At 45.1% G+C, this 19,209-nt stretch overlaps 1 protein-coding gene and 1 pseudogene across 1 annotated transcript in view; both read left to right on the top strand.

Annotated features, from left to right (window-relative positions):
• The window catches only part of LOC126157321 (mediator of RNA polymerase II transcription subunit 1.1), a 1,177,938-nt gene that overhangs the window by 277,846 nt on the left and 880,883 nt on the right, over positions 1-19,209 (top strand). The gene's annotated exons all lie outside the window — the stretch shown is intronic.
• LOC126163447 (5S ribosomal RNA) lies at positions 5,683-5,800 on the top strand (annotated as a pseudogene).

Raw genomic sequence — 19,209 nt, 5'->3', positions numbered from 1 at the left:
CGGCTATAGTGGGAGCATGGCTCAATATCTCTGCAGGGAACTTCCAACGACTTGTTGAGTCCATATCACGTCGAGTTGCTGCACTAAGCTGGGCGAAAGGAGGTCCGACACGATATTAAGAGGAATCCCTTGATTTTTTTCACCTCAGTGTACATTGTATTAGCGGTCAGTATCGGCCTGTAGACTTTTTCACATGCCCTTAATAACTGTACCAACAAACGAAAAACATAAACTACTTTTATGAGATCGTTACACTTTGCGTGTAATGCTTGCTGTTACGCTACTTAGGAGCGCATCAGTGATATGTATGCCATATTTAACAACTTATTTATGTTGCGTGGGAGCATAGACGTCTTTCCTCTCTCTCCCTCCCTCTCTCTAATCATAGAACACCATCCAATCCGTCTCAGCTCTTGTATCCTCCACCATTAGAATCATGTATGAACATAATAATTTACCCTTCTCTACTCTCTCACACCGAACACATTCAGATGCCCTACACTTCCTGAAAACTTGCCACAAACAGTGCTATAGTTTCGTCCTTTATTATATTAACCCTGATTGTATGCGGCCCTCGACAACTTTCTTTCCTCAGCCAATCTTTCCATCTCAGGATAGCACTTGCATCCAACGCCCTCATTTATTTCTAGGATGCAATGCAATCTCTTTCTACCCGTACCGTTTTAATAATTTACAGCTTGAATTAGCACAATGAACGTTATTCCTTGACGTTTATCACAGAGCGTGTCACCATATCCCCTTCTTATACCCAGTGTTTTCGTTCCTTTCCTTGCCGATTTCTCGGAAAAACTATTTATTTATTTCATATCGGTCCAGCTAATTCACATACTATCGATAGTTATTTCTGTGAAAAATTATTCCTACTACGTCACGAACTCGAAGTGTGAATACATCCTGTATTGTGTCTGTACAATGCAGCCTCGCATTCTCACTACCTTATCTCCTGTTACGATCGGTTGCTGGATATGCTATGTAGTCAGCAGTAAACGTTCTCACTTCCGTTAAGAAAGCAGTTCTTCTCCACAGTGAGTGATCCAGTGGCTTTAATACGACGTCTCTATCGATGAATAACGCGATGCGTTCGTCGCACCCAGTGCATCAGCAAATTTCATTTCAGTCAGACCCACCAAAATCATCCGCGAGTCTAGGCTAATTGCGTTTGCATTGCGCTGCAAAGCAATATATCGTTGCCTTGCAGTTCCATCGCATCTCTCTTTGCTGACGCGATAGATAGCACTGAGACTTTGTAAATGCTTGCTGTGGAAACAGGCGCTGCAGTATCCGATTGTTGACGGCCAACTACAGTGCTGCCCCCTCCCCCTCTCCTCCTCCGCCCCCCCCCCACCCACCCCCCCACCCCATAGACGCGCCACAGATCAGCTGTCTAGATTACGCAAGCAGAGAGCAATGCGATTGGCCGTCGCTCCTGAAAACCTGATTGCCACACGTTAATCAGCCGAAGTGCGCTGACTGGCGGTCGCTAACCACGTGTAGAGAGGCGGCACCAGATAGCTGGCTAGACGCGCCCTTTCATTTGCGATAGTGCGTCACGCATCTGACGGTTCTGAGTGTCCGCGGCTGCCTCCAGCTCTACGCATGTAGTTCTTCGTCCCATTCAAGCGATGCTTGCACTTCACGAAATTGGAAAACCAGACGGATGATACGTTTTTTTTCTCTCTCTCTCGTTCCTCCGCACACGATATTAAAATTGAAAGGAATTTCCGCGGGAAGGTACGGTACCCGCCGTACAGCACCCTCGAAAGACGCGGAACTTTCCCCGTCTGCGTTCTGAAAGAGCGCACCCACTGGGCGGTATCGCGAGCCTTTTCAGAACGCACAAGCGCCGACGTCTCGGAGCGGGCACTTCACTATCTCTCCTCCGGGCTCTTCAGTCTGACATCTCGTAGGCAGTGTCCGCTTCGAACATGTGCAGCATTTTCTACAGTCGAGCCTCTAGAACTTTGCTCTCATTTTCCACGAACCATTAACAGATCGAATTACATATCGTAAAGAAACACTCTGCCTGTTAGGTTTTTGCTTGTACGAGACACGGCAGGAATTGAGGGCATTGGTCACCCAAATGCTATCATTATCAGTTTCGACTTCATCATCATCTTTTAAATTAGTTTAAATTTCAAGTTCATCAACTCTGTCTGAACAGCACCCTTTAGGAACATAATGGCAACCAGGGGATCCGTGCGAAACATTCGCACTTCTGTCGTTTTAAACAAAGACAGTATTTGGGGTAAGTGTAGTCGTTGAGAAGAGGGTAGCTGTCAGACTGAATCGAATACATCCTGAAAAATGAACCAAACTACTTGAAAGAACAGTCATAAATTTATTATACATACTTGTTTATACATTTGCATTGTGTCCTTGTTCGATTTCGGTATATCCTCTACAGTCGAAAATAGCTGCTAGCGAACCACATTAATCATACTTTACAGATATCAACGAGTTTCGACAGACACTGCTGTCACTATTCAGTCATTAGCAAAGACCACATACGGTTAAACAGTAATCGTTGAGGGCATATGCATTTAATTTTGAACAATAGTCCTTACAGAGCATTACAATACCTCGGCGTAAACGATATTTGACGTAAGAATGTAATTTTCGTGTACTTTTTGTTTTTTTTTTTCATTTTCTTTAAGGGAGTCGAAAATGTTCGACGATTTTGTTACCCTTGAAGATGCTACATACAATTGTCCGTGAGTAAAGCCAGGTTTTGGTAAATATAGGCTAATCATGCGTTTTGAAGCGTGTGTCCCTACGACTTGTTTATAGTGATCGCAAATGCAATTTAAATAGGCAACTGTCTTCTTTTCAGGTGAAAAGACATGGTTGGATCAGATAGTGTTAAGTTCAACCGTGGTATTGCAAATTTCTCCCAGTATCGATCAGTTGAGCATTTGTACATTCATTGTGTTTTGTTACAACCATGCGTGCTCCACTGTATAAATCCTGTTTAGCGTTTAGGGTCCGCAGCTCGTGGTCGTGCGGTAGCGTTCTCGCTTCCCGCGCCCAGGTTCCCGGGTTCGATTCCCGTCGGGGTCAGGGATTTTCTCTGCCTCGTGATGACTGGGTGTTGTGTGATGTGCTTAGGTTAGTTAGGTTTAAGTAGTTCTAAGTTCTAGGGGACTGATGACCATACATGTTAAGTCCCATAGTGCTCAGAGCCATTTGAACCATTTTTTTTAGCGTTTAGGTTTCTTATCAACATGACAACAGTGCTTTTCTTTAGCATACGTTTCTTTGGTGGTAATCCTGATGGATCTAATAAATATAAGAATTCTATAAGTTGTTTGACGTTTCGGAAAGTATATTCGTATAGAAAAGTCAACCTGTACGACGGGTAGTGATAATGGACTACCGCGGTGTTCAGGGTTTATATCTATGACAATGCTGTATACAAATTATCCATTTAATAAGTAATTTAGAAGAAATAAAGCAGTATTTGTAATGAAATAATATTCAAATGGAGTCTCTTAATCGTGATTAATAACGTAGCTTCGAAAAACATAGGTATGAAGCTGGGTATCTATAACGCCCTTATGTCTATAATAATTAAATGTCTCTTTTATGTTAAAATTCTCCAAAAATAGTACGTTTTAACGCAGAATCGTTATGCAGTTTACCTTTAGTATGTGCCGTACTGCAACGTTAATTGCGACGGACTGCAAAGTTTCTGATGGCTTGTCAGGTTGAAAAGCGCAGACCACGCAGAGACAGTTAGTGCAGGAAGCGGGAAAAAATCCCTTGCATGGGGATTTCTAAACATTATACTACTGTTGAGCTATCATTAGTAATGAAGTGTGTAGATGAATTATCAGCATTGCATGTTTTGCTTATACCACATTTATTGCAGTGACGTGAGTATTTAAACAGTAGCGGCAATAGAAAACAGAAAAAAGAGCATTTCAGCTTATTTTGTTGTGGCGTCAGAGCCCAGGGACAGCTAAATTACATTCAGACGCACAAAAAATGAGGTCTGTGCTTGCTACGAAATGACTGAAATATTTTTTGTTACTAGTTTTGTTGCCACATGTATGAAGTTCACAACTCTTTTCACATAAACTTGCCAAAATCATGAAATAGTTACATTAACAGCAATCACTGATCGTGGCAAGTCTATTACATTGCCAACACAGTCGGTAACTTAACCACAACACAGAAAATTCTCTTTGCCACATTTGGCGTCGACCTGCTATCAAAGATGTTAATATATCACACATAACATTCATAGATGTAACACTGATATTAAAATGTAAATTGGGGTAACAATGTTTTGATGCATTAAACTGCAAAAATTCATGTGTCATTGTAGAATATAATTGTATCATTACTTATAATTATTATTTTACGCAGTTTTGTTTTAATTGGACGTAACAATCCCTGGATGACTCACCTTTTTTTAGTTACCGTAACTATGGCTTCTGAGTGTATATAAAATGCTCAAATAACTTCAAATAGGACAAATGAATGCTAATAATTGAAAATAATATGGATACCACGAGCTCTCTTGCAAAAGTCGGAATACCTCTAATTGACACAAAAGGTACTTGTAATTGCAGTTGAGAAAACGTGTATCGATGGCTGCAGTGAATATTACTGGGATTTAACCTTGGGTAGTTACAAACTGTACGGCTTGATTGTTGGGCGAGTGGAAAACTGAGGGGTCCAATGGCATGGAATATGGAGATAAATTGTTATATTCTATGTAAAATGTCTTAGCCACGTTACAGGAAAACTAAATACACTCATTGCTCTTTAACCTTGGTTGTGAACTTTGTTCTTTAAAAGTTATTAACATACATACACGGTGACAATCATTGAACTATACGAAATAAAATTGTCATAACCTCTGAACGGTTAGCGTTAGGACGTTCAAACTGTACGGTTGGCCGCGGGGCATGATGGGAATTAGTAAGCGCATGCGCATGCACCTCGTTGTTGTCGGCCATTTTCATATGGATGGCTTCATCATTAAGCAAAATTGGTGCATTTTGGGGACTGAAAATCAGCATTTCGAGATCGAGGAGTCTCCTCACCCTCAACGGGTGACTGTGTGGCGTGCAGCGTCATGTCACGGAATAATGGCGCGGTGACTCCCGTACGGTACGTAAAGGTTTTGGAAGACGATTTCATCCCCATTATTTAAATTGACCTTGATTTCGACAAAATGTGATTCATACAAGACGGAGCTCGACACCATCGAGGCGGGGAGAGTTTTTGATGTCCTGGAGGAGCACTTTGGGGACCGCACTCTGGCTCTGGAGTACCCAGGGACCACTGGTATGGGCCTCGGTTGGCCACCATCTTCTCCGGATCTGAACACACGCGACTCCTTTTTGTGGGGCTATATTAAAGACAAGGTGTACAGCAATAACTGCAAAATTATTGATGGGCTGAAAACAGCCATTCAGGTCATCGACAGCGTCGATGCTCCAACACTTGAGCGAGTCATGCAGAATTTCGCTATTCGTCTGCGCCACATCATCGCCAATGATGGCAGGCATATCGATCATGTTATAACCTAAATCCCAATATCTGTAGTGACGTTTACAGGTTGAATAAAATGTGTGCACGCCGTAGTTTGTAACTAATTTACTATTTGTTCCATATAGTTCAATAATTGTTAACCTGTATTATATACACGTGGGAAACGGCCTTTCCGCAATGGATACACCGGTTCCCGTGAGATCACCGAAGTTAAGCGCTGTCGGGCGTGGCCGGCACTTGGATGGGTGACCATCCAGGACGCCATGCGCTGTTGCCATTTTTCGGGGTGCACTCAGCCTCGTGATGCCAATTGAGGAGCTACTCGACCGAATAGTTGCGGCTTCGGTCAAGAATACCATCATCACGACCGGGAAATACGGTGTGCTGACCCCATGCCCCTCCTACCTGCATCCTCTACTGAGGATGACACGGCAGTCGGATGGTCCCGGTAGGCCACTCGTGGCCTGACGACGGAGTGCTTTTTATTATATACACGGTTATGACTCTCTTACTTTTGCATCAAGCTTGGCCACTTCTGATGCATTTTCTGCTCCTTCGTATTGTTCATCTTTTGTGGAGGAGGCTGGACACAGTCGGCATTGCAGCATATGATGAACAGTATGGTCTTCTCCCCAGTCGTGCTAAATATTATGTTGATCAGTGTAATACCATTCTGCCAAATTAACTTTTGAGCTACGAACTACAGACCTGAGACTGTTCAGGGGCTTTCAGGTCGACCATTTCACGTCATAGCCAGGAGGTACAGTTTCTGAAACTTTATTCCAGCCAAACTGAAGGTAGGTCCATAGTTGCAACCTAGCTTTTTTAGCAGTGGCTCCAAGTGCCGTCGATGCTCTTGGAAAACTCCTCCCTGACTTCAGCCGCTGCGGGTGCTGTTCGTGCCCACACAGAGGATGCGTTCCCTACTGCTCCATTTTCTTTCTTTCCTCATTCGTGGGTATTTCTCTGCGAACAGGAGGTGGTGCTATTTCTGCAACTTGGTAATTCCATTCGACTTCAGTCGATTTCAAGGAACATGCCTTGATTTTGCATGTGTCATTGAGAGTTACGTCAACCTGTTCGGCTTGTGTTGAATTGTTGGTACTGTGTATAAAGTACATGCAGATGTGTAGAACAACATTTTCTCCATTTTCGTAGCGTGAGTGGCTGAAACGCCAATGCCATAACGAGTATTGTCTGTAAACGTGAAAACCCTATATGCCAAAGCTATGTCTTTTGGAAATGACTTTAAATAGGATTATTCACGTAACACTTAAGGTTCAAATGGCTCTGAGCACTATGGAACTCAACATGTGAGGTCATCAGTTGCCTAGACTTTGAACTACTTAAACCTAACTAACCTAAGGACATCACACTTCCATGCCCGAGGCAGGATTCGAACCTGTGACCTAGCAGCAGTGCGGTTCCAGACTGAAACGCCTAGAACCGCTCGGTCACAGCGGCCGGCAACACCTAAGGGTAAATGCTCTCTATAATTCCCTATGCACTATAATACAGACAGAATGCTAACTCCAAAGAGATTAGACATATCACTTCTCTAAGAAAATGTCGAATAGATATATATTTATTTTTCATTATGTTTATCGAGTATAAAAGCGTAGTATTTATTTTAAAGTGATAGTCATATCTCAAGAAGCGATGTTCTTATTTAGCTTGATCAACCACTATGTCTTGAGGTCAGACGCTCAGACGCCTGCTTTCCTATATAGTGGTGTTACAGTAAAAAGTTTAAGAATACGAAGATAAAATATCGGGTTCTAAAGAGATGGCGTAGTCGATACTGGTAATGAAATACAGTGAAAACTGTGAAGAACGTGAGAAAGGTTAGATACGCTAGAATGGGAAAGGGGGTTTAATTTAATAACGACAGGAATCTCAGAGGTAACTTCGGCCTACAAAGACGTGTAAACCTGACGTTTCTCTCATGTTGTGTGAAGGGTAATTTTCCTTTTTACTCTGCTCTCCATATAGTGCCCTGTGATGTTGTTGCCCTGGTCGAGGGAATGTTTGCTCATTTTTCTACTCTAAGCCACCTGGGGTGCCATTGTTACAGGCGTCCAATCAGAAACACATGCTGTGGGTGAAATTAAGCCAGTTTTACTGTCCGGTTGAACTAATTACTGTGCCGGACAGCGTGTAATTACGCACCCTCGGAGATGTATTGTTATATGTATACTGAGATGCACACACGTGTAGAGTACTCAAGTTATCAAAGAAAAAATATGAAAGAGACTGTCGTGTCATTTTTCGAGCGCACCAGACATTATAGATGACAATCGCGGTTTAATTTCACAATAAGACCAAACATTTTTAATACCTTTGCGGAAAATAAATTCCGCTGATTTTTTTTTTTTTTTTTTTTTTTTTTTTTTTTTTTTTTTTTTTTTTACCAGCGACCATTTATTAACCACTAGCGAATGTCCGAACTGTGAGGCAGTGAGGCAGTGTAACAGTGCAACTAATTAACAGTACTCTTTTTCAAATTTGGCAAGAGAGTAATATGCATTTGCAGTTTGAAACACAGCACCTTCTGTCATGGAAGTAATTCTAAACAACTATCGAGATGTTGACAAGTGCCTGAGTGACAAAGCCGCAAAGCGAAAGATCGCTTACAAAGATTGTTCATGTTCCCGAAACCTGAAGGCAGTTTCAAGCTGATCAGTTATATACTGTGGTGCCTACTGCCATCGATTCACCAGTACGGTTGAGTTTTTAGAGGCAGTGGTTCTTCGTTCGCTTAACGGCAGCGAAAGCTGGAGGAAGAGTTTCTTTCTGTTTTCTTTATAGTATTACTGAGGAATATAGACCTCCCTGTTTCTAAAGAGAATACTTTACTTTAGACAACAAGTGTTTTAAAACTGCCAGAAGGTGACTAACATAAAAGCTGTTACTCGTGAACACAGTCATTGTGAATAGTGCAAGGATAGGTCAGTTGACCTGACAGCGAAACTCATAACTTATTGTATATTTTCAGCAAGGTCTGGTGTCTGTAGCCTTCGAAACATGCACAATATTTTCTAAAATGTCGTACTGGTCAGAGCACACCTCACGTCTCCCATAGCAGTGCTGCTGCCCGTTCTCGTACGTGGCTCCTTCCGAAATTCAGTTCATTCCTAGCCTTAATCTGACTTCTTTGCCCAATCGGCATTGCTGTCATAACAACTCGACTTTTTCTTGCAATGGAGCAATGCGCTTACATGTTCACAGTCGACATTTGAGACCGTCAACAAACATCGGCGATCACGTATTTCCTGCAGCTTCAGCTGCCAGTGTACTCAGGGAACCCCGTGCAGTCTTGCTCGTTGTGTCCAGTGGTTACCCTTAGAACAGAAATCAACAGGCGCCGGCCTTTTAACAATCATTGTCTGAATACACAATTGTTATATTTTGCTGTTTTCGGGATGACGGAAAAAATAGACACAATTTTGATACTGCAGCCATTATGAATCAAGACACAAAGGAATTAATGTCATTAGCTATCAGTGGGCATTGGTTTAAATCAATGGAGAAAGTTGAAAATTTGTGCCGGCCCAGGATTGGTATCTGGGTCTCCTGTTTACTAGGCAGATGCGCTGACCATTGCGTCATACGGACACAGACGTCATCGCAAGTGCACGGACTACCCTAGCACGCCTCCCGTCACCCCCAAATTCTCAACTTACCCACACACTACTGATGTAGTGCCCCTTGCCTATTATCCTCATTACTCGTGCCCTTTCGCCGACTCCCCTAAGAGTTCAAGAGTGGTGTGCATCCACAATGAAATGATCAACTGGTCGTCCTTACCTTAATTATATGTGCGGTGTCTGTTCTTTCGGACATGGGCAAGGGGCACTACATTGGTAATTTGTGGGTAAGTTGAGAATTTGGGTGTGACGAGAGGGATGCTAGGGAAGTCCGTGCAGTCGCGACGACCTCTGTGCCCGGATGATGAAGTGGTCAGTGCATCTGTCTAGTAAACAGGAGACCCAGATACAAATCCTGGGCCGGCACAAATTTTCAACTTTCTCCATTGATTTAAACCAATGCCCACTGGCAGCTAGTAACATTAATTCCTTTATGTCTTGATTCATAATGACTGCAGTATCAAAATTGTCTGTTTTTCTGGACATGTCCGAAAACAGAAAAATAAAACAATTGTGTATACAGACAGTGATTGTTAGAAGGCCGGCGCCTGTTGATTTCTTTTCTAGGGGTAACCATTGGACACAACGAGCAAGGCTGTACGGGGTTGCCTCAGTACACTGGCATCACAGGTGAGGGTTATGAGTCACTATTAGTACCCCTGAAGCTGCAGGGAATACGTGATAGCCGATGTTTGTAGACGATCTCAAATGTCGACTATAAACAGGTAGGTGCATTGCTCCTTTGCAAGAAAAAGTCGTGTTGTTATGACAGCAATGTGGATAAATAATCGGCATAGAAAATGGGCAAAGAAGTCAGATTAAAGCTAGGAATGAACTGAATTTTGGAAGGAGCTATGTATAAGGACGAGCACCAGCACTGCTATGGGAGACGTGAGGTGTGCTCTGACCAGTACCACATTTTAGAAAATATGGTGTGTTTGGAAGGCTATAGAGACCAGACCTTGCCGAAAAATATACAATAAGTTATGAGTTTCGCTGTCAGGTCAACTGACCTTTAAATACTTGTACTATTCACAAGGAAAATATAGTGCGTGTTTGGAAGGCTATAGAGACCAGACCTTGCCGAAAATATACAGTAAGTTATGAGTTCCGCTGTCAGGTCAACTGACCTTTAAATACTTGCACGAGTAACGCCTTTTATGTCCGTTACCTTCTGGCAGTTTTAAAACACTTGCCCGGGTTCGAATCCTCGTGCAGCACAAATTTTAAACTTCCTCCATTGATTCAAATCGATGCCCACTAGCAGCTAATGTCATTAACTCCTTTGTGTGTATCCTTGTGGACTGTCATAGAAATGTTAGTCTCAGAATTCTGTTATTGGAATGTTTGTGCTAGACTAGAGTTAACAAAGAAGGGTTTCCCGGCATGTTTACTATTCGATGAAGTTTCGGGCATGCAGCAGTTCGCAGGTTATTTATACGCACCATTATGAGAATTTCTTTAAGGAGATTGCCAATTTAAGGGGAGCATTCAGGAGAAATTCATTCTACGCCGACAGAATTCACAGCTTTTCTGACGTTGTTCTCACTCAAGTCTGACAGTAGTTCAAATGGCTCTGAGCACTATGGGACTTAATATCTGTGGTCATCAGTCCGCTAGAACTTAGAACTACTTAAACCTAACTAACCTAAGGACATCACACACAGCCATGCCCGAGGCAGGATTCGAACCTGCGACCGTAGCGGTCACGCGGCTCCAGACTGACGCGCACGGCCACAACAGCCGGCCTGACAGTAGTCGTATATTTAAATGACAGACGTGCGCTCTATGCATTCAGAATGGTGACTGCGTGCAAATACGAGATTATGAGTAAGCATTTGAAAATGACACGTCGGCTAAATCAGCTGATCGTGTAAAGTAAATGTGATCGAAAGTCAGCAAAGGTGGAAAATGGAATTGTCTTTTAGTGCATCTGCGGCTATGGCAGCCCATATGAAAAAAATGTTATTATTGGCGTATTTAAAAGATGCGTTGTTACGCATTGCTGTATAACTGACTTCGCGGATAATGACGTAGACGGACGCAAGCAGCAACCGAAGCGCACTGAACAATGTCGCACGGATAAGCGGGTGCGGTGCCCCCACTCGTTGCAGAACACACAACGAGGGTGCTCGGCGACGATTCATTAGTCCGATTGTCGCAAGGCGTTTAGGCCGAAACAGATTTTTCCGCGCGGCTTGCGCGGGCGGCGCGGGGTCGCAGCGCCCCTTTCTCTCCCCCCTTCCGGCCGCCATGAATATTTAAGTCCTCTCGGGCAGGCCCCATTGTGCTGAATCTCCGGCAGTCCCCGCAGCGCCGCTAACGAACCCTCTCCCCCACCCCCGCGCCCACCCTTTGGACCCAGTCAGCCACCCACGCACGCACCTTACGCACCGCTGGCGAGCTCTCGCAGGCACGCGCGCGGCCAGTGCTCGAGCTGGTGGAGGTGCGCGGCGCGCTACAAACCGGCGCTCCGCGAGTAGTGGGCGCGGCCAATGGGAGGGCGCGGAGCTGTCGCAAGGCTCCCCCGCTTAATTAGTAGGCGGAGAATCCGTCGGCCGGCGACAGCCTCGGCGCAGCAGGGCACGCGCGCCGCTGCATGATTAAGTGCCAATAAGGGCCCTCACCGCCGCCACAAGGAAGCAGCGTTGCCTCGACACCCACCTACTGCCTCGGCACGACCCACTCTCCGCCGTCCGAGATCTTTCCTCGAGAGGCCAGTCTAGTGGCTGCTTGGCTCCGGCCTCTGGAGATGTACAGACCACAGGAAGTTCCTGAGAACCCCTGCACTCCTACTGTCTCATCTCCTAACAAAATTCACATTCCAATTTTGACTTATCTGGAGCGCCCGTTTTTCTTCTGCAGCAGTTACCCATCTACTACCAAAATCTGATGCCTTCTGTAACTAGATTTCTACGCAAATAAAAATTCATTTAGACGTGCCTCCAGTCCATTTCCGTAGCCCAGTGGTCAACGCTACAGACCCTCATTGGGTATCCAGGTTTGATTCCCAGTACTGCCATAGATTTTTCTTTGGTAGAACTGGATCGGGCTGCAACGGCGTGAGTGTTGTGAGCTGACCCCATGCGCCTCCGTACTACATCCGATGATGAATAGCTGACGGTTAGGTGGTCCTCATGGTCTGATCGTGGTTTTTTTTAAGTGCTTTAAAGTACGGAATCGTATTAAAGCAAAGGAAAAAAATCCCGTGTGATCAGGTACGCCACATAGCTCACGTCAATACTACACAGTCAGAGGGCAAACTGTGATGGTTTTGAATGCTAAAAGCCGGCCGCGGTGGTCTAGCGGTTCTAGGCGCTCAGTCCGGAGCCGCGCGACTGCTGCGGTCGCAGGTTCGAATCCTGCATCGGGCATGGATGTGTGTGATGTCCTTAGGTTAGTTAGGTTTAAGTAGTTCTAAGTTCTAGGGGACGGATGACCACAGCTGTTAAGTCCCATAGTGCTCAGAGCCATTTGAACCATTTGAATGCTAAAAGGTCAGCATTCTTGAGTTCTCTGTGCCAGCTGGATTATATACTATGGCATTAAACAATCCCATAAGTGAAACTTCCTGGCAGATTAAATTTGTATGCCGCACCGAGACTCGAACACGGGACCCCAGGTTGTGCTAGAGCCATATCTTCGCAGTCTCCTTTCTTCCAGGAGTGCTAGTTCTGCAAGTTTCCCAGTAGAGCTTCTCTGAAGTATGGAAGATAGGAGACGAGGTACTGGCGGAAATAAAGCTGTGAGCACGGGTCGTGAGTCGTGCTCCGATAGTTCAGTTGACTGCCGGCATGATAGCTCAGCGTGTTCAGTCAGAGCGACAAAAAAAAAAAAAAAAACTGAATGTATGGATCAATGATGAACTTGAGCGGGTGCCATGGGACGTCCGTCCTGAACAAATGCAACGAACAAAATAAGATCAAAATGAGTGAAAGTTTCATTCCGGAATCCCACAAAAAAAATGGTTCAAATGGCTCTGAGCACTATGGGACTTAACATCTTAGGTCATCAGTCCCCTAGAACTTAGAACTACTTAAACCTAACTAACCTAAGGACATCACACACATCCATGCCCGAGGCAGGATTCGAACCTGCGACCGTAGCAGTCATGCGGTTCCGGACTGCAGCGCCTAGAACCGCACGGCCACCGCGGCCGGCGGAATCCCACAAGTGTTACTATTTTACAGAAGGATTAACCTGCCCCTATTAGTGGGTTTTATGTACTCCTCAACCCCTTGAGAAACCACGTGTAAGTTTTTCATACTCTCGCTCACCTTGTGCTAGCTGTTGGTCCTACAGAAAAAATGAGCAGGACATGTTTGTAGAAAATTTAATGTACTTAAATTCTGTACTTGGATACGTTTTCGCTGAAGGCCAGCGTCTTCAAGTTATTCAAGAAAAACGCGTTTGAAGGTTACTTTTGTAAGTTTTTCTTCAATAATTTGAGAACTTGGACCTCTAGCGAAACCGTAACCCATTAAATTTCCTACAAAAAGGTTCTGTTCAATTTTTCTCTAGGGGTAATAGTTTCCACATATCAAGGGAGAGAATGTGAAAATTTTGCACGTGGTATTTGAAGGCATTGTGGGTTGCGTAAAACCCATCGGTAGAGGCAGCTGCATCACCCTTTATAATCATTTTGTCAGACAACCACATAATTTTATCCCAGTGCATCACACTATGCCGTGCATACTGCCAGCACCACTTGTCTTTGAGGCCTCTGTGGCATATATTTCTGGGCAGTACTGTGAATTATGAATTTTAATTTTCATTTCACTTTCCTTCACTGCGGCCTAAGGGCTTAAACGTATAACATACTTCTTTTAAATCTGTATCACATTTGCTCCTGTTCTGATAACATTTAATTCTGGTGGCGAATAGGTACAGCTTAGTTCATATTATTGACAGGAAGCTCTCACGTGTTCTTTGCACCAAGTTGCCATATTCTACCTTCTTTCTCCTCGAAATCACTTTGCAGGCGCGACGCGGAAGTTGTGAAGTGTTCAGATACAGAATTGTCTTTCCCACTTGCAAGCACACGTTTGAGTGAACGCCTAAGCTTCTATCGGCAAGATTCGTGTAATGTTGGAGGTTTGACGCACGTGTACTCGCTCGCCTTCGGTCACGTGCAACACGCAGAATCAGGGTAGGCGTAACGACATCACGCAGTCAGGGCTACTCTGCGGACATGAACGTGTTAGTGGGCACTAAGAAAAGTCAGATTCGGATCAGCACGGCATCCGCAAGTACCTTAACTGCAAGTTAACGTTTTTTATTTACATCACATACTGTGAACCACTTTAACTCCTTCCGTACGCTGGAGCCTGCTAGGAACATTGCCCCCGGCACAAATTTCCGTTTACTGAAGTCGGACCTCGTAATTTATATTCCATAGCATAAACACATAGAAGACAATCGCTCACATATTACCATACAAAGTTCACGATGTAGCAACTTACAGTTGTAATGCATGTAAAGAATTTTCCGGAGAATATTTCCGCAACAAGTAAAATGTAGTCGTATTACAACTTGGTGTAACATGCAGCACATTGTTTAAGTCAGTCTTATAGATGGTTCGTTAATCCACCATAACGTTGAATCATGAGCTGCATAATAATTGTTGCACTGAGTACCCGTAAATATATTTAAGATCGACATATTTTATATTGAACATTATTTGTTTTGTATGTGATACTCAGAAAGGAGACCGACCGTGGAGGGAAGATTCCAACGGATGGAGTGTCTTCAAAGACCCTCCAGGTAGCATTCTGACAGCTAGCGGTAAATGCATAATTCACCTCTGTTGATGACTTTACTTATGCCTTGACCACACTTTTATTTATCAACAACCTTACACGTTTAGACTTTCCGTCATTTTCAAAGGCAGTGTTATGTCAGTCACACAAAATCGTTCATTGGATACATTGTATCACGTCAACATACTCGATCACGACACAAGTTTGCATTTGCCATATTCCTTCTGCCTAGAATAATTTCGCTCTCTGACCAACAAACCTTTCTGCTCTGATAGGTGAGGGTGTGGGATTTCAACAAAGTGGGCAAGTAAAGTGGAACAGAACGATATGCACATTTAGCAAGAGCCGTTTTTTCCACATTCAACATCACTTTTACATTCAAGCAGTCCAACATCAAATGCTACACTAATTACATTTTTAAACGATAATGTTCGTATGTCACTGTCGTAACCTGCCTTTTGCCAAGCTACAACTTCAGCGCAGAAAATTGACTGTGTAGCACAGAGCTAATTCTGATGACAAAATGACAACAGTGTGACTTTACTTACGGGTTTTCACATTGTAGTTTTGCAAAATCAACGATCCTTCTCATGTAGGGCTTATATTGCCTAAAGAAGTACACATCAAGGGGTTGTCATTTTTTTGTTGTCTTCGGTATACTTTTTATTTACTATATCAGTATTTTGCCTCTTCCAGTAGTTCCTCGATTAGACCTTGAATAACTGATAATTCAACTGTCTGTGCCGCGCGGGATTAGCCGAGCGGTCTCAGGCGCTGCAGTCATGGACTGTGCGGCTGGTCCCGGCGGAGGTTCGAGTCCTCCCTTGGGCATGGGTGTGTGTGTTTGTCCTTAGGATAATTTAGGTTAAGTAGTGTGTAAGCTTAGGGACTGATGACCTTATCAGGAAAGTCCCATACGATTTTGGACACATATGAACTTTTTTTTTTCTTTCAACTGTCTGTCGTGGTAAGAAATGTACTTCTGCATGCGAATGGCTGATATCACTGTTTTCGGGATGAGAGATTTACATTATAAACACATTTTCGTGCGGTTCTCAGCGTTCGTGGTCACGCACTTCCATTGTTAGATATAGAAAAGTTTAGTGTTGTATTTTATGTTGTTGTGAGTACAGTAACAGAACATGGGAGGGAGAGGGTGAAAATTCGTACTGACGCGTAACCTGCAACTCTCTAATAGCACCAAGCGGATGCAGATCTTAACGTCCCTATCAAACGGACGCATCAGCATCAACAGATGCTTTTACTCCAAGAGACACTGCGAACCCAGGACATTCAAATGTTCAAATGTGTGTGAAATTTTATGGGACTTAACTGGTAAGGTCATCAGTTCCTAAGCTTACACACTACTTAACCTAAATTGTCCTAAGGACAAACACACACACCCATGCCCGAGGGAGGACTCGAACCTCCGCCGGGACCAGCCGCACAGTCCATGACTGCAGCGCCTGAGACCGCTCGGCTAATCCCGCGCGGCCCCAGGACATTGGCGTGAAGTCAAACAATGAGGAAATAATGGCAATTGAAAACCCTGCTATTGTCAGGGTTCGGAGCGGATACTTCCGGGTCAGGAGTCACCGCTCAAGCGTACTTTAGTGACTCCTGCTACAGAGGCGAGGGACGGTAAACAGACTCTTCAGTGAGAAACAACGAGAACGAATGGTAGGAGAGGCAGTTCAGTGGCCCCTCACCTTTCGCTGCAGGTTTATTCGTGTGATGGTGTAGAGTCACAGGCGGTATCGTAAACACACCGCTGTACCGACCGGTCCGGTGGCAGCGGACGCGATCTGGCGATCTGCTTGCGCGCGCACGCGTGCGGCCATGTACGGCGCAGCTCGCCCGCGGCTGTATAAGGACAAGCCGGGAACGCCTCCGGGGGTCGGGGACCGGCGGCGGCTTCTGCAAACCGGAAATACTGGACGCCCGGGCCCGGGCCAGGGCGGGCCGCGCGCCCACTCGCTTACTGCACGGCCGGGGCGGGCCGACCTGCTCCACATGGAAGCGGCTGCCGAGGTTGTTTCCTCATCTCACAACACACATCATCAGCCCCTACCAGCAACCGATGAAAGCATCCTACCAACACGGTTTCGCAAATAATGCACATATTTTTATTTATTCTAGAGATCCGTTTGGAGTCCTGACAAATTGTAGGGACACGTGAGGCAATACTGACCCTAGGACTAATCTTAGAAGATAAGCTGAAGAAAGGCAGACCTATGTTTCTGGCATCTGTACATTTAGAGGAGAAAAAAAGAGCTTTTGTCTCTGTCGATTGGAACACTTTCTTTTTGAAGGGCTGAAATTATCAATGATGAATTACAGGGATCAGGGCATTATCTACACCTTGCAGTTACAAGAGGCGAAGGGCACGAAAGGGAAGAAGTTGAGAAGGAAGGTAAACAAAATTACAACTTATCTCCCATGTTATTCAATCTGTAAATTACGTTGAGCAAGTAACCTGCTTCTGCATCTGCATACACTACTGGCCATTAAAATCGCTACACCAAGAAGAAATGCAGGTGATAAACGGGTATTCATTGGACAACTATATTATACTAGAAGTGACATGTAATTACATTTTCACGCAATTTGGGTGCATATATCCTGAGAAATCAGTACCCAGAACAATCACCTCTGGCCGTAATAACGGCCTTGATACGCTTGGGCATTGAGTCAAACAGAGCTTGGATGGTGTGTACAGGTACAGCTGCCCATGCAGCTTCAACACGATACCACAGTTCATCAAGAGTAGTGACTGGCGTATTGTGTCGAGCCAGCTGCTCGGCCGCCAGTGACCAGATGTTTTCAGTTGCTGAGGGATCTGGAGAATGTGCTGGCCAGGGCAGCAGTCGAACATTTTCTGTATCCAGAAAGGACCGTACAGAACCTGTAACATGCGGTCGTGCATTATCCTGCTGAAATGTAGGGTTTCGCAGGGATCGAATGAAGGGTAGAGCCACGGGTCACAACACATCTGAAATGTTACGTCCACTGTTCAAAGTGCCGTCAATACGAACAAGAGGTGACCGAGACGTGTAACCAATGGCACCCCATACCATCACGCCGGGTGATACGCCAGTATGGCGATGACGAATACACGCTTCCAATGTGCGTTCACCGCGATGACGCCACACACGCATGCGACCATCATGATGCTGTAAACAGAACCTGAATTCATCCGAAAAAATGACGTTTCGCCACTCGTGCACCCAGGTTCGTCGTTGAGTACACCATCGCAGGCGCTCCTGTCTGTGATGCAGCGTCAAGGGTAACCGCAGCCATGGTTTCCCAGGTGATAGTCCATGCTGCTGCAAACGTCGTCGAACTGTTCGTGCAGATGGTTGTTGTCTTGCAAACGTCCCCATCTGTTGACTCAGGGACCGAGACGTGGCTGCACGATCCGTTACAGCCATGCGGATAAGATGCCTGTCATCTCGACTGATAGTGATACGGGGCCGTTGGGATCCAGCACGGCGTTCCGTATTACCCTCCTGAACCCACCGATTCCATATTCTGCTAACAGTCACTGGGTCTGGACCAATGCGAGTAGCAATATCGCGATACGATAAACTTCAATCGCGATAGGCTACAATCCGAACTTTATCAAATTCGGAAACGTGATGGTACGCATTTTTCCTCCTTACACGAAGCATCATAACATCGTTTCACCAGGCAACGCCTGTCGACTGCTGTTTGTGTATGAGGAATCGGCTGGAAACTTTCCTCGTGTCAGCACGTTGTAGGTGCCGCCAACGGCGCCAACCTTGTGTGAATGCTCTGAAAAGCTAATCATTTGCATATCACAGCAGCTTCTTCCTGTCGGTTAAATTTCGCGTCTGTAACACGTCATCTTCGTGGTGTAGCATTTTCAGTGGCCAGTAATGTACACTCCTGGAAATGGAAAAAAGAACACATTGACACCGGTGTGTCAGACCCACCATACTTGCTCCGGACACTGCGAGAGGGCTGTACAAGCAAAGATCACACGCACGGCACAGCGGACATACCAGGAACCGCGGTGTTGGCCGTCGAATGGCGCTAGCTGCGCAGCATTTGTGCACCGCCGCCGTCAGTGTCAGCCAGTTTGCCGTGGCATACGGAGCTCCATCGCAGTCTTTAACACTGGTAGCATGCCGCGACAGCGTGGACGTGAACCGTATGTGCAGTTGACGGACTTTGAGCGAGGGCGTATAGTGGGCATGCGGGAGGCCGGGTGGACGTACCGCCGAATTGCTCAACACGTGGGGCGTGAGGTCTCCACA

This window comes from Schistocerca cancellata, chromosome 2 (assembly GCF_023864275.1).
Source record: "Schistocerca cancellata isolate TAMUIC-IGC-003103 chromosome 2, iqSchCanc2.1, whole genome shotgun sequence".
In the NCBI taxonomy this organism is placed as follows: Eukaryota; Metazoa; Arthropoda; class Insecta; order Orthoptera; family Acrididae; genus Schistocerca; species Schistocerca cancellata.
This window is presented reverse-complemented; position numbering and strand designations above follow the sequence as displayed.